Source organism: Pelophylax lessonae, assembly GCF_965119305.1.
Source record: "Pelophylax lessonae genome assembly, chromosome: 13".
In the NCBI taxonomy this organism is placed as follows: Eukaryota; Metazoa; Chordata; class Amphibia; order Anura; family Ranidae; genus Pelophylax; species Pelophylax lessonae.
The window spans coordinates 142,470,402-142,487,940 of NC_138780.1; the positions used below are offsets into that span (position 1 = coordinate 142,470,402).

Below are 17,539 nucleotides of genomic sequence, written 5' to 3' on the forward strand. Positions count from 1 at the left end.
AGGATAGCCTCTCCCTTATCCAGGGGATCTCTAAGCCTACCCCATGTCATCGAAGGCTATAGCCATATTCTTGGAAATTTATGAAAGAGGAGCATCCAACTTAGGATACTTGTTCCAAGGCTGCGCCGTGTCGCCATTAAAAAGGAAACCTTTTCAGGTTGCTGGAAAATTTAAAGAAAAAATGGTTTCCTCTTCGGATTCTCCCATTATAATCTAATTGTATCTAGAAGGGAGTGGGCACAGAAAAAACTCTGGCCTTCTTTTGCATTCTTTCATACATAAGATGCGTTTTTAACAAAAGCAACATCTTCTAGTGACAACTTGTACCTAGAGTCCCCGACAGATTCCCTATCTGTAGGCTTCTCCCCCAATCCGGATCCCACCTATGAGGAATGGGGAGACGGTCTCCTCTTCTGGATCCTCACTTTTCGCACCCCGCAGCGAAGGACCGTGGCTGGAGCTATCTGAGGCCTGACTGAGTGGGAGTCTGCATCTTGTCAATCAGGGTCTTGAAGGAACTAAAGGTAGAGGAAAGCTCATCTCTAACTGAAGTGAGCATCTTTTGAGATGATACAGTTGGGTCATCCTTTACTAAACTGTCTATGCAGAACACTTTACTCCACGAGAAGCTTAGCTTTGCCCTGCAAACTGCACATTTCCTCTTGGGTGGTAGGGCATGGACCTTGTCCGAAGCCTTGGTCTGCAAACAAAACATAAAAAAAGCTTGAGAATCAGGCCATCCAGATCTCCAAACACACCCCAGTGCAGGAGAGAGGAAAGGTACTCCTTCACTAAGCCCCGCAAAGCTTATAATGGAGGAGAAAAAGCCCCACAAGAAATGCAAGAGAAAAGAGAACCCAGGCTTACCAGAGAGGCATGGGTGCCAGAGCCTGTATCTGCTGCCTGGGTAGTAGATGCAGGGGAGTCCATCCTACCCTTTTTTTGTGTTCCACAGCCTCTTCTGGATGTCACAAACTACACCAGCTGCCCAGCAGTCCCCTGTTCACACCTTTAAGGAGACTGGAACAAGCATCTCTGACGCCCGCTGACCTGAAACTACACTACGTCACTTCCTCTGGCCCAGCGTGTAAGGCAGGAGCTCCGCCACACATGCCGTTGGATCAGCAAATGCGTTTTCCTCCTCGCCCCCCCCCCCCCCACTCAGCCAGCCATGCTGCCTGAAAAGACGTTGCCATTCGGGGTGCATCCATGTAAGGCAGACAGAGACCATCCCTCCTTCTCCCCTGACATCTGTGGTCCTAGGCCTCCCCAAGCACAAAGGACAGGAGATAAGCAGGCACCACAAACCTGCAGGTATGAGGTATCGCACTGGGAAGGAGAAGGATGTAAAGGATTCTCGACCAAGTCCCCATAGGACAGAGTCGCGAGTGCCCCTTATAAAAAAAAAAAAAAAAAACACACACGCACACACACACTTTAAAGTGGGGCTCTGGGTGAGCAACAGGAGAGACGCTACCTAGGAAGGGCATTCGTGGCTCAAATCTCAGCTGGTTAAGCAGGAACCAGCCGAAATTGGATCAGTGTATGGGCAGGCTGAAAGTACCAAGTTGATCGACTAAGTTGGGTACAATTAGTATAATGGGTTTTACCTGTGGTTATCGCTAACACCTGCTATAGCCGCTATCAATCACTGTCTTCAAAGACAATGGCCTGGCAAGAGGAATTCCTGTATCAACACCTCAACGCTCCCGCCCCCGCTCGTGTGCCCGGAGGACCCGATGCCCGCCGGTCACTCGCAATCGTCGGGTGGAGAGGGAGAAAGGCAGGTGGCTAATGTAAACAAGCCGCCTGTCATTCTCCCCTGTGTAATGACAGAGATCATACGGTCCTGCTATGCAGGATCATATTTCTCGGTTATACAAACAGCCACATCCCTTCACAGTTAGAAGCACACTTAACCCCTCCTTTTACAATAAAGTTAACCCCTTCCCTGCCAGTGTCATTTTTACAGTAACAGTGCATATGTATAGCACTGATCACTGTAGTAATGTCACTGGTACTCCCAAAAGTGTAAAAAATGTCAGTCAAGGGTCCGAAAAAAAAAAACACACACCGCAGATCGCTGCCATTACTCGTTAAAAAAATAAAATAAAAAAAATGACAAAAATCCTTCCCTTAGTAAAAGCAATAACTTTTGCGCAAACCAATAAATACGCTTTTCGCGATTTTTTTTACCAAACATATGTAGCAGAAAACAAATTGGCCTAAAATGTTAAAAAGAATTTTGATTTTTACATTTTTTGGGGGGAATTTTTGGCTCTCTTTTTGTTTATAGCGCATGAAAAAAAAAAAAAAAAAAAAAAAAAAAAAAAAAAAAAAAAAAAAAAAAAAATCGCACAGGTGATCAAATACCACCAAAAGAAAGCTCTGTTTGTGGGGAAAAAAAGGACGTCAATTTAATTTGGGTACAGCGTTACATGACCGCGCAATTGTCCATTAAAAGTCATGCAGTGCCGAATTGCAAAATAGGCCCTGGCCAGGAAAGGGGTAAAATCTTCCGGGGGTTAAGTGGTTAAATGGATTACTGTTAGGTGGAGTGTTGGCTGCAATGTATAAAAATACGATGTCATTCAAAAAAAAGAAAAAAAAAAAAAAAATGAATTAGTGCCACAACCCTTTTGTAAAATACATTTTCGCCACAGCATACAGTGCTGCAGTAATGAAAACTGCAGCAAAGCATAAGGCTACATTCACACCTGAGCGTAGCGTTTTTCGCGCGTTTTTTACAGCGATTTTACCGCGATTTTTGCGGCGTTTTTTGCGGCGATTTTACCGCGATTTTTACCGCGATTTTTGTGCAGGCGTTTTTAGATTCAATAGAGATCAATGGAAAACGCCTGTAATCTGCCCAAAAAGAAGCTCATGTACTTTTTTGAGCGTTGGGCGTTTTGTATACAGCTTCAAAACGCTCAGATGTGAACAGGGGCCATTGAAATGAATAGGATTTGTCTTGTTGGGCGTTTTGAGAGCTGATCCTAGAGCAGAAAAACGCCCCAAAAACGCCCCAAAACGCCTACATGTGAACGGAGCCTTAATGTGAACCAACCTTAGGTAAGGTTTATTTTGGTAAAGAAAAAAAACAAATGGCACCACGTACCAGGAATGTAATTATCCAGTAAACTGTAGTTAGTTAAAAGCTAAAGGAATAACATGCATGAACATGTTAAAACTATAGTTACATTCAGTAAGCTAAAATCAAACCTATTAAATTGGAGGGGAAAAAAAAGCCACGTACAGTACCTCACAGGAGTACACCACTCACATTTTTGTAAATATTTTATTAAATCTTTTCATGTGACAACACTGAAGAAATGACACTTTGCTACAATGTAAAGTAGTGAGTGTACAGCTTGTATAACAGTGTAAGTTTGCTGTCCCCTCAAAATGATTCCACACGCAGCCATTTTTGTCTAAACTGCTGGCAACAAAAGTGAGTACACCCCTAACTGAAAATGTCCAAATTGGGCCCAAAGTGTCAATATTTTGTGTGGCCACCATTTTTTTCCAGCACTGCCTTAACCCTCCCCTCTTGGGCATGAAGTTCACTAGAGCTTCACAGGTTGCCACTTGAGTCTTCTTCCCCATGACATTGCGGAGCTGGTGGATATTAGAGACCTTGCGCTCCCTCCACCTTCTGTTTTGCAGATGACCCGCAGATGCTCAATAGGGTTTCTGGTCTGAGACATGCTTGGCCAGTCCATCACCTTTACCCTCAGCTTCTTTAGCAAGACAGTGGTCGTCTTGGAGGTGTGTTTGTTATGTTGCAATACTGCCCTGCAGCCTAATCTCCGAAGGGAAAGGGGGGGGGGGGGGGAGATCATGCTCTGCTTCAGTTTGTCACAGTACATATCGGCATTCATGGTTCCTCAATTAACTGTAGCTCCCCAGTGCCGGCAGCATGAAGCCCCATACCATGACCCTCCCACCACCATGCTTGACTGTAGGCAAGACACACTTGTCTGTACTCCTCACCTGGTTGCCGCCACTCACACTTGACCCCATCTGAACCAAGAAAAGTTTCATCTTGGTCTCATCAGACCACAGGACATGGTTCCAGTAATCCATGCCCTTAGTCTGCTTGTCTTTAGCAAACTGTTTTTTGGGTTTCTTGTGCATCATCTTTAGAAGAGGCTTCCTTTTGGGATGACAGCCATGCAGATCAATTTGATTCAGTGTGTGGCGTATGGTCTGAGCACTGACAGGCTGACCCCGCCCTCCCCCCCTTTAACCTCTGCAGCAATGCTGGCAGCACTCATACTTCTATTTCCAAAGAAAGCCTCTAGACATGACGCTGAACACATGCACTCAAATTCTTTGGTCGGCCATAGCAGGGCCTGTTCTGAGTGGAACCTGTCCTGTTAAATCGCTGTATGGTCTTGGCCACCGTGCTGCAGCTCAGTTTCAGGGTCCTGGCATTCTTCTTATAGCATATGCCATCTTTCTGTAGGGCAACCATTTTTCTTTTTCAGATCTTTAGAGAGTTCTTTGCCAGGACATGCCATATTGATCTTCTTCTAGTGACCAGTAAGAGTTAGAGCGATAACACCGAATTTAACACACCTGCACCCCATTCAAACCTGAGACCTTGTAACACTCATGAGTCACATGACACCAGGAAGGGAAATGGCTAATTGGGCCCAACTTGGGCATTTTGACTTAGGGGTGTACTCATTTTTGTTGCCAGCGGTTTAGACATTGATGGCTGTGTGTTGAGTTATTTTGAGGGGACAGCAAATATACACTGTTATACAAGCTGTACACTCACTACTTTACATTGTAGCAAAGTGTCATTTCTTCAGTGTTGTCACATGAAAAGGTAATAAAATACAGTATATGATAAAATAGTTACAAAAATGTGAGGCGTGTACTCACTTTGTGAGATACTGTATGAATAATAAATGGTTTACAAAACACAGTGCAAGCATTTGACAAAAAAAAAAAAAAAAAAAAAAAAAAAAAAAACACACAACAAACACCCACATACAGATTTTAGCTAGGCATCATCATGTTTACACTTTGTTTTGCTTCCCAACATACAATAAAGTGAATTTCCTTTGAAGTTGATGGAGGACCACAAGTCATGAGCCATTTATAACCATCCAGAAGGTCACAGATAAAGTGGTTTGCAGTCACACCAATGTGACAGCCCTCTTTTCAGAGGACAGGAATCCAGTTTGAATTCCAGGATACATTCATCCACAGAAAAGGAGAACAAAGGACTGAATATAGCAATCAGCCCGTAAAACTGAATTTACTTGAGGCACATATGGAACATGCATTATTAAAAGAATACGCATCAGGAAAGGCATCAACAAATCTTTGGGGCTGCTTCTTCTAAACAATCTAATTTTCTTTATCTTCGGGTCCCTTGCATGATGAGAGTCTAGCCACTGCGCATCCAATCTACGTTTTAACCGGTTCCGGACTGCCCGTGCCCGCTGCAGTTTTACTGTGGCAGGCAGCCCTTCCTTCCTGTGTCGGTCGAGCGTGCCCTCTGTCCCCGCGATGGTCTGATTCGGTTCAGCACTGATTAGTCATCAGGTCAAGGCCAATGATTTTTGGCCTGGACCTGGTGATCAGTTCTGACCAATGCCAGACCGTCCTGTGCCTGTGTTTTGTAAACACAGGCAGAGGAAATAGTGCTCTCTCTCCCCTCATGGAGCTCTTTTCGGTTCCAGCTTGAGAGGAGAGAAAGTATCTAACCATGAGTACACCAATCACTATACTGACAACTTCACATAGGAACATTTAACCCCATGATTTCCCCCCTAGTTAACCCTTTCACTTCCAATCACAGTGCACTTGTGACTTCACTTAGCATTACAGACCATTGGTTTCTGTCCCAAATAGGTTTAAGGTTCCCGCCATCACCCTCAAAGATTTAACCCCCTGATCATCCCCATTTAACCCCTTAATTTCCCTGTCACAGTGTCACTTTTATAGTTAACAGATCTTTTTTCTGATCACTATATTGGGGTCACAGGTGACACCAGTTAGCGTTAATGCTAGTTAGCGTCAATCTAGGACAGCGTTAGATCACCGCTGCATATGTAGTAATCTAATTTAACCCTTTGATTGCCAGTGACAAACACATACACACACTAAATGCCTACATTACTAGTATAGTGTCTGATCGGATCAATATCTTTGATCTGATCAGAACTATACTAGCATCCCCAATAGTTTATTGTTCCCAAAACGCAGCGTTAGCAGGATCGGCCATGACACCTGCCAGCACCTGTGTTTAGCCCCTCCACCCAAACAAGTGCAGTAATCAATAGATAACTGTCACTTCCACAACACACAAAACCGCAGCGTTCGAGTCAGGCCTGATAGCAGTTTTTTTTGGTCGTGATTCTTCGACAACCAGGTGCTTTTTTTTTTTTTTTTTTTAACCTGTGAGTCACACTAAAAAGGTGCCTGTAAAAATTTATTGGCCAAAATGTCAAGTCAGAGGTACTCTAGAGGAGAGGCCTACAGGATACTGAGCATGGCTGATGAGAGCAATGGGGGGGGGGGGGGGGGGGGGGAGACAAGCCTCACTGTCAGAATCAGGCTCAGTATACAAACCTGTAGGGAGCAGCGGTACCCCGACAGATAGCTCTGGCGACAGAGTGGTCCCTGCCAAGGTCAGGCATACCCAACCCTGTTCTTCTGTGGCTGAGGTGCAACAATCGCAGGGTTCTTGTATGCAGCAGAGAGTCGGTACTAGTGCCGCTCAACCCTCTGGTGAGCTGGCAAGCACCAGTGGCCTAGTACATCCTGGTCATAGTCAAACAAGCACTGCAGTAACACTTCGTGACGTGGCAAGTCCCATAAGTGCAGTTCAAGCTGGTGCAGTGGCTAGCACAAGTAGTGTCCTGCAGACACCAAGAACTCGAAGACAGGCCCATAGAGCCCATAGTATTCTTCCTGATGCGTTGGCAAATCCTATTTGTGAGCCCACCACTTCTGCAGCGCCCGTACTTCTGCGTTGAGGACTGTTTCCGTCGCTACCACACACTAGTAGAGTATTAGTATAGGGTACAGGACAGCACAGTCTAGGGCAAACTTTCATACAGGTACGGAAATCCGCTGCAGCACTGATTTGTTTTTTCTGACAGCAACAGCGTTTGCTCTCAGCATATACGTAAACCAATGTTTATAGCGCTGTAGGAGATTTCACAACCGCAAAAAAAAAAAAAAAAAAAAAAAAAAAGCATATATGACGAAGCATAGGGGATGGGGTCGACATAGGGCAAATCTCCCCTATGCTATGTCGACCCCATCCCCTATGCTTCGTCATATATTTTTTTAAAACTCATCCACATTGATCGATGGGAATGGAGGAATCTGCTATGTTTTTTTTTGTTTTTCCTTCAACCCGGAAAATAAAATAAAAAAATTGCACGTATGCCCATCATCAGAAGTGGGTGGATGCTGGGAGGTCTAATGTTGGGAATACCACACACTTTCTGGCAGAGATTTCTTTGTCCACATTGATCGATATGAATGGAGAAATCTGTTAAGTTCTCTTTTCTTTCAGCCCACAGGTTACATGAAAAGAAAAAGAACCTTACAATATATGCTTAACTGCGTACTGGTATGTCGCTGGACTTTGAGTGGTCATACCAGGAAGATGCCTGCAGATTTAGGCATCATCTTAGTGTTTTTTTTTTTTTAACAGCCAGCGCTCAGCATCATGTAAAAGCAATCCTAACGGATAATTAGCTGCTGGTCTGCTTTTACAAGCAGTGGGAGGGGACTTTGATCCCCCACCCCCCGCCTTTAACGGTTTTCTCGGGCTCTCCTGTCCCACTGGGTAACCCGAGACTGCAGCCGGTGGCTCCATTGGCTGACCATAGAGCTGATTGGAGAACAGAATGGCTTTTAAACATGTACGTAGCTTGTTGCTGCTGCACGAGCATGTGCAATTTTAAAACATTTCACGTTTGTTAACTTTGTATTGGGCATAAGATCATCTTTTATACTTTACCAAACAATTGGGCAATATATAGTGTATTTGTACATTTAATTAACCACTTAAGCCCTGGAAGATTTTACCCCCATTCCGACCAGGGGGTATTTTGCGATTCGGCATTGCGTGACTTTAACGGACAATTGCGCGGACGTGCGACGCTGTATCTAAACGAATTTGGCGTCTTTTTCCCACAAACAGCTTTCTTTTGGTGGTATTTGATCACCTGTGCATTTTTTTTTGATCATGCGCTATAAACAAAAAAAAAAAAAAAAAAAAAAAAAAAGGAGCGTAAAGTTTGCAAAAATAGCAATATTTTTCACATTTTTTTATATGAAATTCCCCCCCAAAAAAATGTAAAAATCTAAATTTTTTAATATTTTCGGCCAATTTGTTTTATGCTACCTATGTTTGGTGTAAAAAAAAAAAAAAAAAAAAAAAAAAAAAAAAGCGTATTTTGATTGGTTTGCGCAAAAGTTATCACGTTTACTAACAAAGGGAAAGATTGTCATTTTTGTTGTTTTTTTTTTTAACGCGTAATGGCGGCGATCTGCGATTTTTTTTGCGGTACTGCGACATTGCGGCGGACAGATCAGACCCTTGACTGACATTTTTGGGGTTACCAGTGACATTTCTACAGTAATCAGTGCTATACATATGCACTGTTACTGTAAAAATACACTGGCAGTGAAGGGGTTAACTTTTTTTGAAAGGGAGGGGCTATGTGTGTCCCTAGGGGCGTGCTTTCTACTGCGATTGGCTGTGGCTTCAGATGTATGAACGGTGATCAACGGTTCTACATAGTAGAACCGTATGATCATCATTCATACACAGGGGAGAATGACAGGCAGCTTGTTTACACAAGCCGCCTGACTTTCTCTCTCTCTCTCCCCCGCCGATCACAGAGTGACCGGCGGACATCGGGCCCGCCGGTCACACGCGCGGGGGGTCCGTGACCACGCGGGAGCGCGCCTCCGGGGGCGCGCGCTCGCTCCCTAGACCCTCACAAGCAAGCGACATAGACCTACGTCAGTTTGCCTGTGATGAGGGGCTGACCGCCTACGTAGATAGTCGTGCGGCGGTCGGCAAGTGATTAAAAAAAAAAAAAATTTAGCTGGCTCCTAGATTCAAAGCAAATTTGTCAAGCCCTGCAACTAGGCTGCGAGTCGGTGGGCACAAACTGCATATTCCCGTGGCCACAGACATTCATGCACCATTTAGAAAATCATCATACATTGAAAAAGCTAGAAAACCAAACAACCTTTTCCTGCAAAGCTAACCAATCGCTATAATTCAACAACCTATGGTATATATTAAATTGTTTACACTAGGTTGTAATGATCCGTTCACATGTCGGTGACCAAAAGCTGGTTGACAGTCTTGGTTTTACATGAACTGCAAGATCATGTGTACAGAATTATAGTTTTTGTACCTTAGCATCAAACGGCAAACTAGCAATAACTTCTTTGGTAGCCAGTACAAAATGAACGTAGGGGGCTCGTATGTTTGGATACAGACTGCAAACAGTCACATTCCCCGATAGATGCACAGCCCATACAGCACTGTGTACTTCAGGGGTGGACCATTTATTTTTATTTTTTCTTAAAGGGGGCCTCAGGTTCGGCCCCTGATATCACACCAAAGGGCCACACAACACTCAGCAAATGTATTGCTGTAGAAAATATATTATATATATATATATATATATATATATATATATATATATATATATATATATATATATATATATATATATATATATAAATAATAATAATAATAATAATAATAATAACATACAGGGTTGGGTTAGACAGAGTTGGGCTTTAAGAATACTTCTCCCTCATTGCCATGAGTAAGCAAACACAGAACAGCATCTGCAGTTTTACCACTCGAACATGTGAGCCTTTAAGCTTGGTACACACAAGCTGAATATCGGCTGGTTCAATAGAAACCGGTCAACATTCGGCCTATATGCACATCAGCCTAGCCAGCTTCTATCAAACAAGCATGCTGGAAAAACAGAATCTGATCAGCAATGGCAGCGAGCACTGACCGGTGTGTTCTGGCGAGGGGGTTTGGCCCCCTGTCATACCACAATAGCTTAGCAGGGAGATCACTGTACTACCACATAGTACAGCAGCTCCTCCCAAGCTCCTAAAATGCATTTTGTTCAGTCCGCTGGGTTAAACAAAAAACAAACTGTGTCAACCAGACCTGTATGTTACAATCGGACTGTACAATCAACTTTATACAGCAAACTAATATGACGGCCTACCTAATCCACCCAATTCTGTAGGCAGTCATGTAGGCCCTTGCAATACATATCTGCCGGTAGAGCTAAAGCTAGCCATATACATTAATGTGCTAATGGGATGAAAAGTGTAAGGCTGCTTTCACATGGGCATTTAGTCTGTCCCATTTTTTTTATCCGTCTGTTGCTGGATGAAAAACTGATAGCAATGCATTCCTTTGGGCAAACGGATGTTGTCTCTTTATTACAGTTTTTCGTCTGCTTTTGTTCAGGTCCTTTTTATTTATTTATTATTTTTTTAACACGAAACAAGTCTGTATTTTTATATATACATTTAAAAAAAAAAAAAATGGAAGCAGATGAAAAACTGCAAAAATGTGACTTAACAGATGATGCCCCTGTGAAGGGGGCCTTCACCTTTGCGCTGGTTTCTCCAGTTTCCCCCTTTTTTAAAATACAATATATCTCGATGGCCTCTTTCACACGGGCGTTCCGTTTTTTTCATCCGTTCAGTCACTTTGTAAAAAAAAAAAAAGTGACTGAACGGATGAAAAAAACGGAACGCCCGTGTGAAAGAGGCCATAGAGATAGATTGTTATTTTAAAAAAGGGGGAAAACTGGAGAAACCAGCGCAAAGGTGAAGGCCCCCTTCACAGGGGCATCATCTGTTAAGTCACATTTTTGCAGTTTTTTCATCTGCTTCCATTTTTTTTTTTTTTTTTTTTTTTTACAGACACGGATGACACTTGTGTCATCAAGTCCGTATGTCCGCATATCAGCCCATCCATTTGCGGATGATATACGGACATAATGTATGTCTATGGGATTGCGGATGACACCGCAGACAGCCGATTTTGCGTGCTTTCCGTTTCTTAAAAACGGAAGAAAAAAAGGGGTTCTGTTCCGTTCCAAAGAACGGAGCAGAACTGAAACGACGTAAATCGGATGTCAGTGGATGGTCATCTGCTGACATCCGCAATCCTATTGAGATGCATTATGTCTGTATATCATCCGCAAACGGATGGGATGATATACGGACAATCGAACATAGAGACCGCCCGTGTAAAAGAGGACTATCTCTCTCTCTCTCTCTCTCTCAACTCCGGTGAGAAGGGAGTGGGGGCGTTGCTTACTGGAGTGTGCCTATAGATGCACGCAGCCCGACTAGGAAGTGCACCCCACACAGGCACCCCCTTAACACCACTTAGAAGACAGTCCTGCCAGAGGACTCCAGAAGAGGTGGTAAGAGATTTTTTTTTTTTTAAATAAAGAAAGTGAGAGAGAACAACCTTTAATACCACTTCAAGGGATTGTTTACATGTGCAGCAGCCCTGGACATCCCTTTGAAAATTGCTCTTCAGTGGAACCTTTTCAGAAGTTGGTAGAGCAGGGTCTGCCAAGCATTCAGGAGGCGATCGCACCACCACCTGAATAGCTTTTTTTTTTTTTTTACAGCTGCAGGGATTTTCTATGTAAATGCCACACGACAGCGAAGTGTTTGGCATGCAGTTGTGGCGCGGCTCCATTTAGGGAGAGAAGGGGGTTATACTTAAAGTGTAACTAAATTCAAAACCTGCTTTCACTATATTTGATCTCCCACAGTACACAGAAACGCCAATATTTTAGTAAATCTAAACCGATAAATACCTTTTCTAATCAGCAGTATATAGCAGCCTTGTGACTCCTATCAGTTCCTAGGAAAGCTTGTAGAAGTTATTCTCCCCTGATTCTCTGTCTGCTGATTTGGCCCTGTGCTGATCACATGCACTCTACCAAGAAAAAAAAAAAAATCTATCTACAAATACACACCAAACTAAGCATGTGCAGCCTGCTGTCCCTGTAAATATCAGGATATTTTTTGGAGACAGTGAAAGAAGGGGAGGATCAGAGAAGACAGGATCAAACAGCCTTGATTCATCATGCAAAGGATTAACCCCTTAGGTTCCACAGTGAGTACAACAAGCATGCTTTACTGTATATACACTGATTTTACGGTTGTGGATTTAGTAACACTTTGATAATCAAAGAGCAAACACCAATCCAGGTGAAATACATCCCTTTTCTAAAACACAGGGTGCCGGTCCAGTCCGTGACCTGAACATAACAGAATATGGAAGAAGGGTTGATCGCACTCCGGGTCTCAGAAAAAAAAAAAAAAAAAAAAAAAGAGCTTTATTGCAAAAAATGCACAAAAAGAAGACATAATGCAAAGACAGCAGCGTGGTTAACATGGACCACAAAAAAAAAAAGTTACGATTAAGCTAATTTTTTTGTGGAACATGTTACCCATGCTGCTGTCTCTTTGTATCGTGGGCCTGTGATGCCCTTTTTTTGTGGATTTTATGCAATAAAGCTAGTTTTTTTCTGAAGCCTGGAGTGTGGTCAACCTTTCTTCCATTATCTCTGATACAAAGGGGTCATATTTGGTGGTGGCACCACCTGTCAAACATTTTACAACACATGCAACACTCTGCATGCGTACAAACCTAGGGCCCCTTTTACACAATAGGACCCGCCTGTCTGTTTTCCAGGTGAACACGGTCAGACCACCCATTGACTATAAGAGGCTGATGTCATGTGTGCGCTGAGACCTGCCTAGCATTCGATCTGGCAAGATCTGCTAAATACAGAAATATGGCGATACGCTTGCAATCTATCCTGCGGGTGGGATTGGATGAAAACAGTTTTCATCCGATCTCACCATAGAGAAGAGAGGGACTCTTGACAGGTCCATCTCTGCACAGTGAGTGGAGACTAACCTGTCATCTGCCTGCTCAGCAGGCAAGCAGAGTCCATATCAAAACGGATCCACCCTGTGTAAAAGGGGCCTAAGGCTCCATTCACACCTGAGAGCCGGTTCACACTGGGGCGACTTGTCAGGCGACTTGGTCGCCTGACAAGTCACCTGCCATAGATTAGCACAGGATCCGTTCGAATAGGAGCGACACAAGTCGCTCCGACTTAGCAAAAGGGTCCTGTACTACTTTGGGGCGACCTGCATTGACTTCAATGATATGAAGTCCGTGCAGGTCGCTCCGAGGTGCGCGCTCTGCACCGCGACTTCACAGGTTGCCCCGACAAGTCGGGTGGCCTGTATGTGAAACGGCTCTGAGTGTATCCATTTACTGGCGTTTATTTAAAGTGATTGTAAAGTCATGTATTTTTTTTTCCTATAAAAATAACAAACGTTATGTTCTACAGAGATCCTCCTCTTCCCAGGTCCCTCTTTGGCTCTCCTGGCCCCTCCCTCATGTTGAGTGCCCCCACAGCATGCAACTTGCTATGGGGGGCTGGGGGGCACCGGAGCTGAATCACAACTCCCTGTAGCCATTCAAACACGGAGCCCTGCCCCAGCCCCTCTCTCACCAGATTGGCTAGCTGCCTGACAGCAGCAGGTGTCAACAGCACCGCTGCTGTGTCTCAGCCAATCAGGAGGGAGAATTTAAGATGGCCGAGACACATGAATGGGCATCGCTGGACAGAGAGGGACCTCCGGTAAGTATTAGGGGAGCTGCTGCACATACAAGGCTTTTTATCTTAAACGCATGGAATGTATTAAAGCAGAGTTCCACCCAAAAATTCAACTTCCGCTTTAAGGCCTCCTGACATGCCGCATTGGGGGGGGGGGGCCATATACCTAGATTTGACAGGTGCCCACTCCCACATCCGCTCGGGCCTCCTAGGCGGCTCGAGCGATAGTTCTCTCCCATCTTCTGGGACACGACAGGGGTCCCTGATGATTGCCCGTCTACTCAGGATGCGCAGCACGACTCGCGCATGCACACCCAGGTGAGAAGCTGCAAGCTGTCACAGCCGGGTGCCCACACTAGAGATGCCAGCGCCGCAGGGAGAAGAGGGGGAGAACCAAGGCTCCCACCGGCCGCATCGCTGTTTGTAGCTGCTGACTTTTAATAAACACAAAAACGAGTAGAACTCCGCTTTCACATAAAAAAACCTTCTGCCTTTACAATCCCTTTTTACAAGCGTGTTAGAAGTGTATTACAGGTGTTTTACAGCTTCAGACGTTTCTGTTTAGCAAATAGAAAGCACTAGAAGAAGAGGAAATTAGGAACGGAGAGCTGCTATTCGAGCATTTTTCTGCTCAAGTCAGGTGTTTCTATTGAATGTTATGGGGCCAAAGAACGCTTGTCATCTGCCAAAAAGGAAGCTTGTGTACTTTGTTTTGAGCTTCGGCGTTTTCCTTCAGGCAACAGAACGCGCAGATGTGAACAGGGGCCATTGAAATTAATGCAATTTTACTCGTCGGGCGTTTCGGGGCTTCAGAGCTGAGCGGTTCACACGCTGAAAAACCGCTCAGGTGTGAATAGGGCCTCAGTGGCTGCATGCAATTTTAGGTGGGCGATCAGATGCAGCAAAAGCCGCAGCTCAGCCACCTGTTTATACCGCCGCCCTTGTGGTGGGCCTTCAAAGTGCATTTCTGTAGACAGCCATGGGTCACATATTCTGTGAAGTATATACAGCAAATGGAATACCCAAGCAACAGCAACCGGGGGGGGGGGGGGGGGGGGGGGGGGCTCAGCAGTCCCACAAACAAGGACAGGATAGGAATACTGGAGAAATATATATATATATATATATATATATATATATATATATATATATATATATATATATATATATATATATTACATACATACACACACACATACTAAATATGGACAGCCAGGACCACCTCCTCCCTATATGTCCCAGACATCTGCAGCCATAATAATAATAACCTTCCTCTGCGGCAGTGAGCAGGAAAGGCCGAGGCTGCGGCCTGCCCCCCACCACAAGCAGTGAACCGGCGGCCAGGCCCGCTCCCCGAGCTTCTCTTACCTTGTCTGTCTGTCTGTGTGTGGCGGCGGCGGCCTCTTGCAGGCGGGAGAGATGTGAGGAAGGGAGAAGGAGAAGAGAGCGGGCCGCCTCACACACAGTCTCAGTCCGCGCCGCGCTCACTATCACCGGGGGACAAATAAAATTCCTCCGCTAACCTGATCCCGGGAGGAGACAACAATATAATCCCGACCTAACAACCCCGATAGCACAGGAATGGGGAGGAAAAGGAGACAAGATCTACGTCACCACAAGACACCAGGACACCGCCTCTTATAGGGCCGGACCTCCTGCCACTCACAGGTGACCCCGCCCCCCATTCCAGCGCCCTCCTGACTACCTGGCTACGGGAGCGCGCATCGCTTGCTTGAGCTGTACACGGCTAGGGGGCGCGCTTCCACCTTTGGCTGGTGACAGGCTAGAGAGCACGTGACACAAGGGGGGGGGTGGCTCCTGGGTACCTCAGGAGGACCGAAATAAAGTGTTTACATTCCTAATGTCACAACTGTCCGATCACATCATTCACACAGGATTACATACAGTTAGGCCTCATTCACACCTGCAAAATGCATACCGCGCTTGCGGTGCCATAAGGCTATGTTCACATCTTGGCTGCTATTTACAGGCGTTTTTAGGTTTCGTTCACATGTTAGCGTAGCGGACCGCGGCAGAATCACCGCGATTTTGCCCGCGATCCGGAAATCATTGCAAATCGCGGGACGCCTGTGTGTTGCCGTTGAATTGCAATGGCACCCCAAACGCTGTGCGATGTTGCGGCAATTTCCTCCTGCCGAATTACAGTAACATCACGCAAACAAAAACGCGGGTCGCATGACACCCCAAAGAAATTCTTGTATCTTTTTTGTGGGTCATGCGACCCGCGATTTTATTTGCTGGCAGGCGAAAATCGCGGCAACATCGCACAGCGTTTGGGGTGCCATTGCAAATCAACGGCAACGCACAGGCGTCCCGCGATTTGCAATGATTTCCAGATCGCAGGCAGAATCGCGGTGATTCTGCCACAGTCCGTTACGCTAACATGTGAACGTAGCCTAAAGGTGTTTTTTCAGGCGTTTTTAGGTTGATAAGTGACCAAAGGAAAAAAAATATAAACGCCTGTAATCTGCCAAAAAAGAAGCTCGTAATTTTTTGAGCGTTGGACATTTTGCTTAAAACATCAAAACGCTCTGATGTGAACAGGGGCCATTGAAATGAATGGGATTGGTCTTGTTGGGCGTTTTTTGAGCTGATCGTAGAGCAGAAAAACTCCCCAAAAACGCCTACATGTGAACTTAGGCTACGTTCACATGTGGGCGTAGCAGAGCACGGGCAGAATCTCTGCGATTCTGCCCGCGATCCGGAAATTATTGCAAATCGCGGGACGCCTGTGCGATGCCCGTGATTTGCAATGGCACCTCAAACGCTGTGCGATGTTGCCGTGATTTCCGCCTGCCGAATCGTGGTAAAATCGCACAAACAGAATTGTGGGACGCATGACGCACAAAAGAAGCTCCTGTACCTTTTTGGGCGTCATGTGTCCTGCGATTCTGCTTGCGCGATGTTACCGCGATTCGGTAGGCGGAAATCGCGGCAACATCGCACAGCGTTTGGGGTGCCATTGCAAATCACGGGCATCACACAGGCGTCCCGCGATTTGCAATGATTCCGGATCACGGGCAGAATCGTGGCGTTTCTGCCCGTGATCCGCTACACCCACATGTGAACGTAGCCTTACCCTAAGGCCCTGTTTACACCTGAGTGTTTTTCAGCCCATAAAACGCTCATCTGTGAAAATCCAAAACGCCCAACAATCAAAATCCCATTCATTTCAATGGCCCCTGTTCACATCTGAGTGTTTTGTCCCCTGAAGCAAAACGCCTGTAGCTCAAAAAAGTACAGGAGCTTCTTTTTGGGCTTTGGGCTGATCAAGAGCTGTTCTGGTCCCATAGGAATGCATTAAAACGTTGTTATCGGCATTTCACCTGCATTTCTCTGGCGTTTTTCAAACACACAGGTGGTCTCCACCCCTTTTAGCATCACCCACATGCTAACGTCTGCTAAAAACGCCCCAAAAATATCATAAAACTCCCTAAAAACGCCCAACAAAAATGCCTGAAAAGGATTTGCTCAGGTTTGAATGCAGCCTAATGCCCCATACACACGTGCAGATTATCTGCAGACTTTTGTCTGCAGACTTACCAAAACCATATAATATGAGGTCAAACCTAAACACTTTCAATTTGTATGCAATCCGGCAGGCCCTTGCACTACATAGAAAAGGTAAGTCTGCAGACAAAAGTCTGCAGATAATCTGCACGTGTGTATGGGGTAGAGCTGCACGATTAATCGTATGAAAATCGCGATCTCGATTCACCCCCCCTGACGATCTAAAACTGAAATATGCTCGATTCTTTGCATAGCTGCATAGCAGAGAGAACAGCTGTGGAAAAAAAAAAAAAGCCTCCCAGCAAAGG

At 45.2% G+C, this 17,539-nt stretch overlaps 1 protein-coding gene across 1 annotated transcript in view; it reads right to left on the reverse strand.

Moving 5' to 3' along the window:
• FBXO34 (F-box protein 34) overlaps window positions 1–15,324 on the reverse strand; it is a 62,597-nt gene extending 47,273 nt beyond the window's left edge. Inside the window, exon 1 of the mRNA XM_082275743.1 lies at window positions 15,069–15,324. The gene's annotated coding sequence lies outside the window, so the exon portion shown is untranslated. The remainder of the gene's footprint in view (window positions 1–15,068) is intronic.
• Between the last annotated feature and the right edge of the window lie 2,215 nt (window positions 15,325–17,539).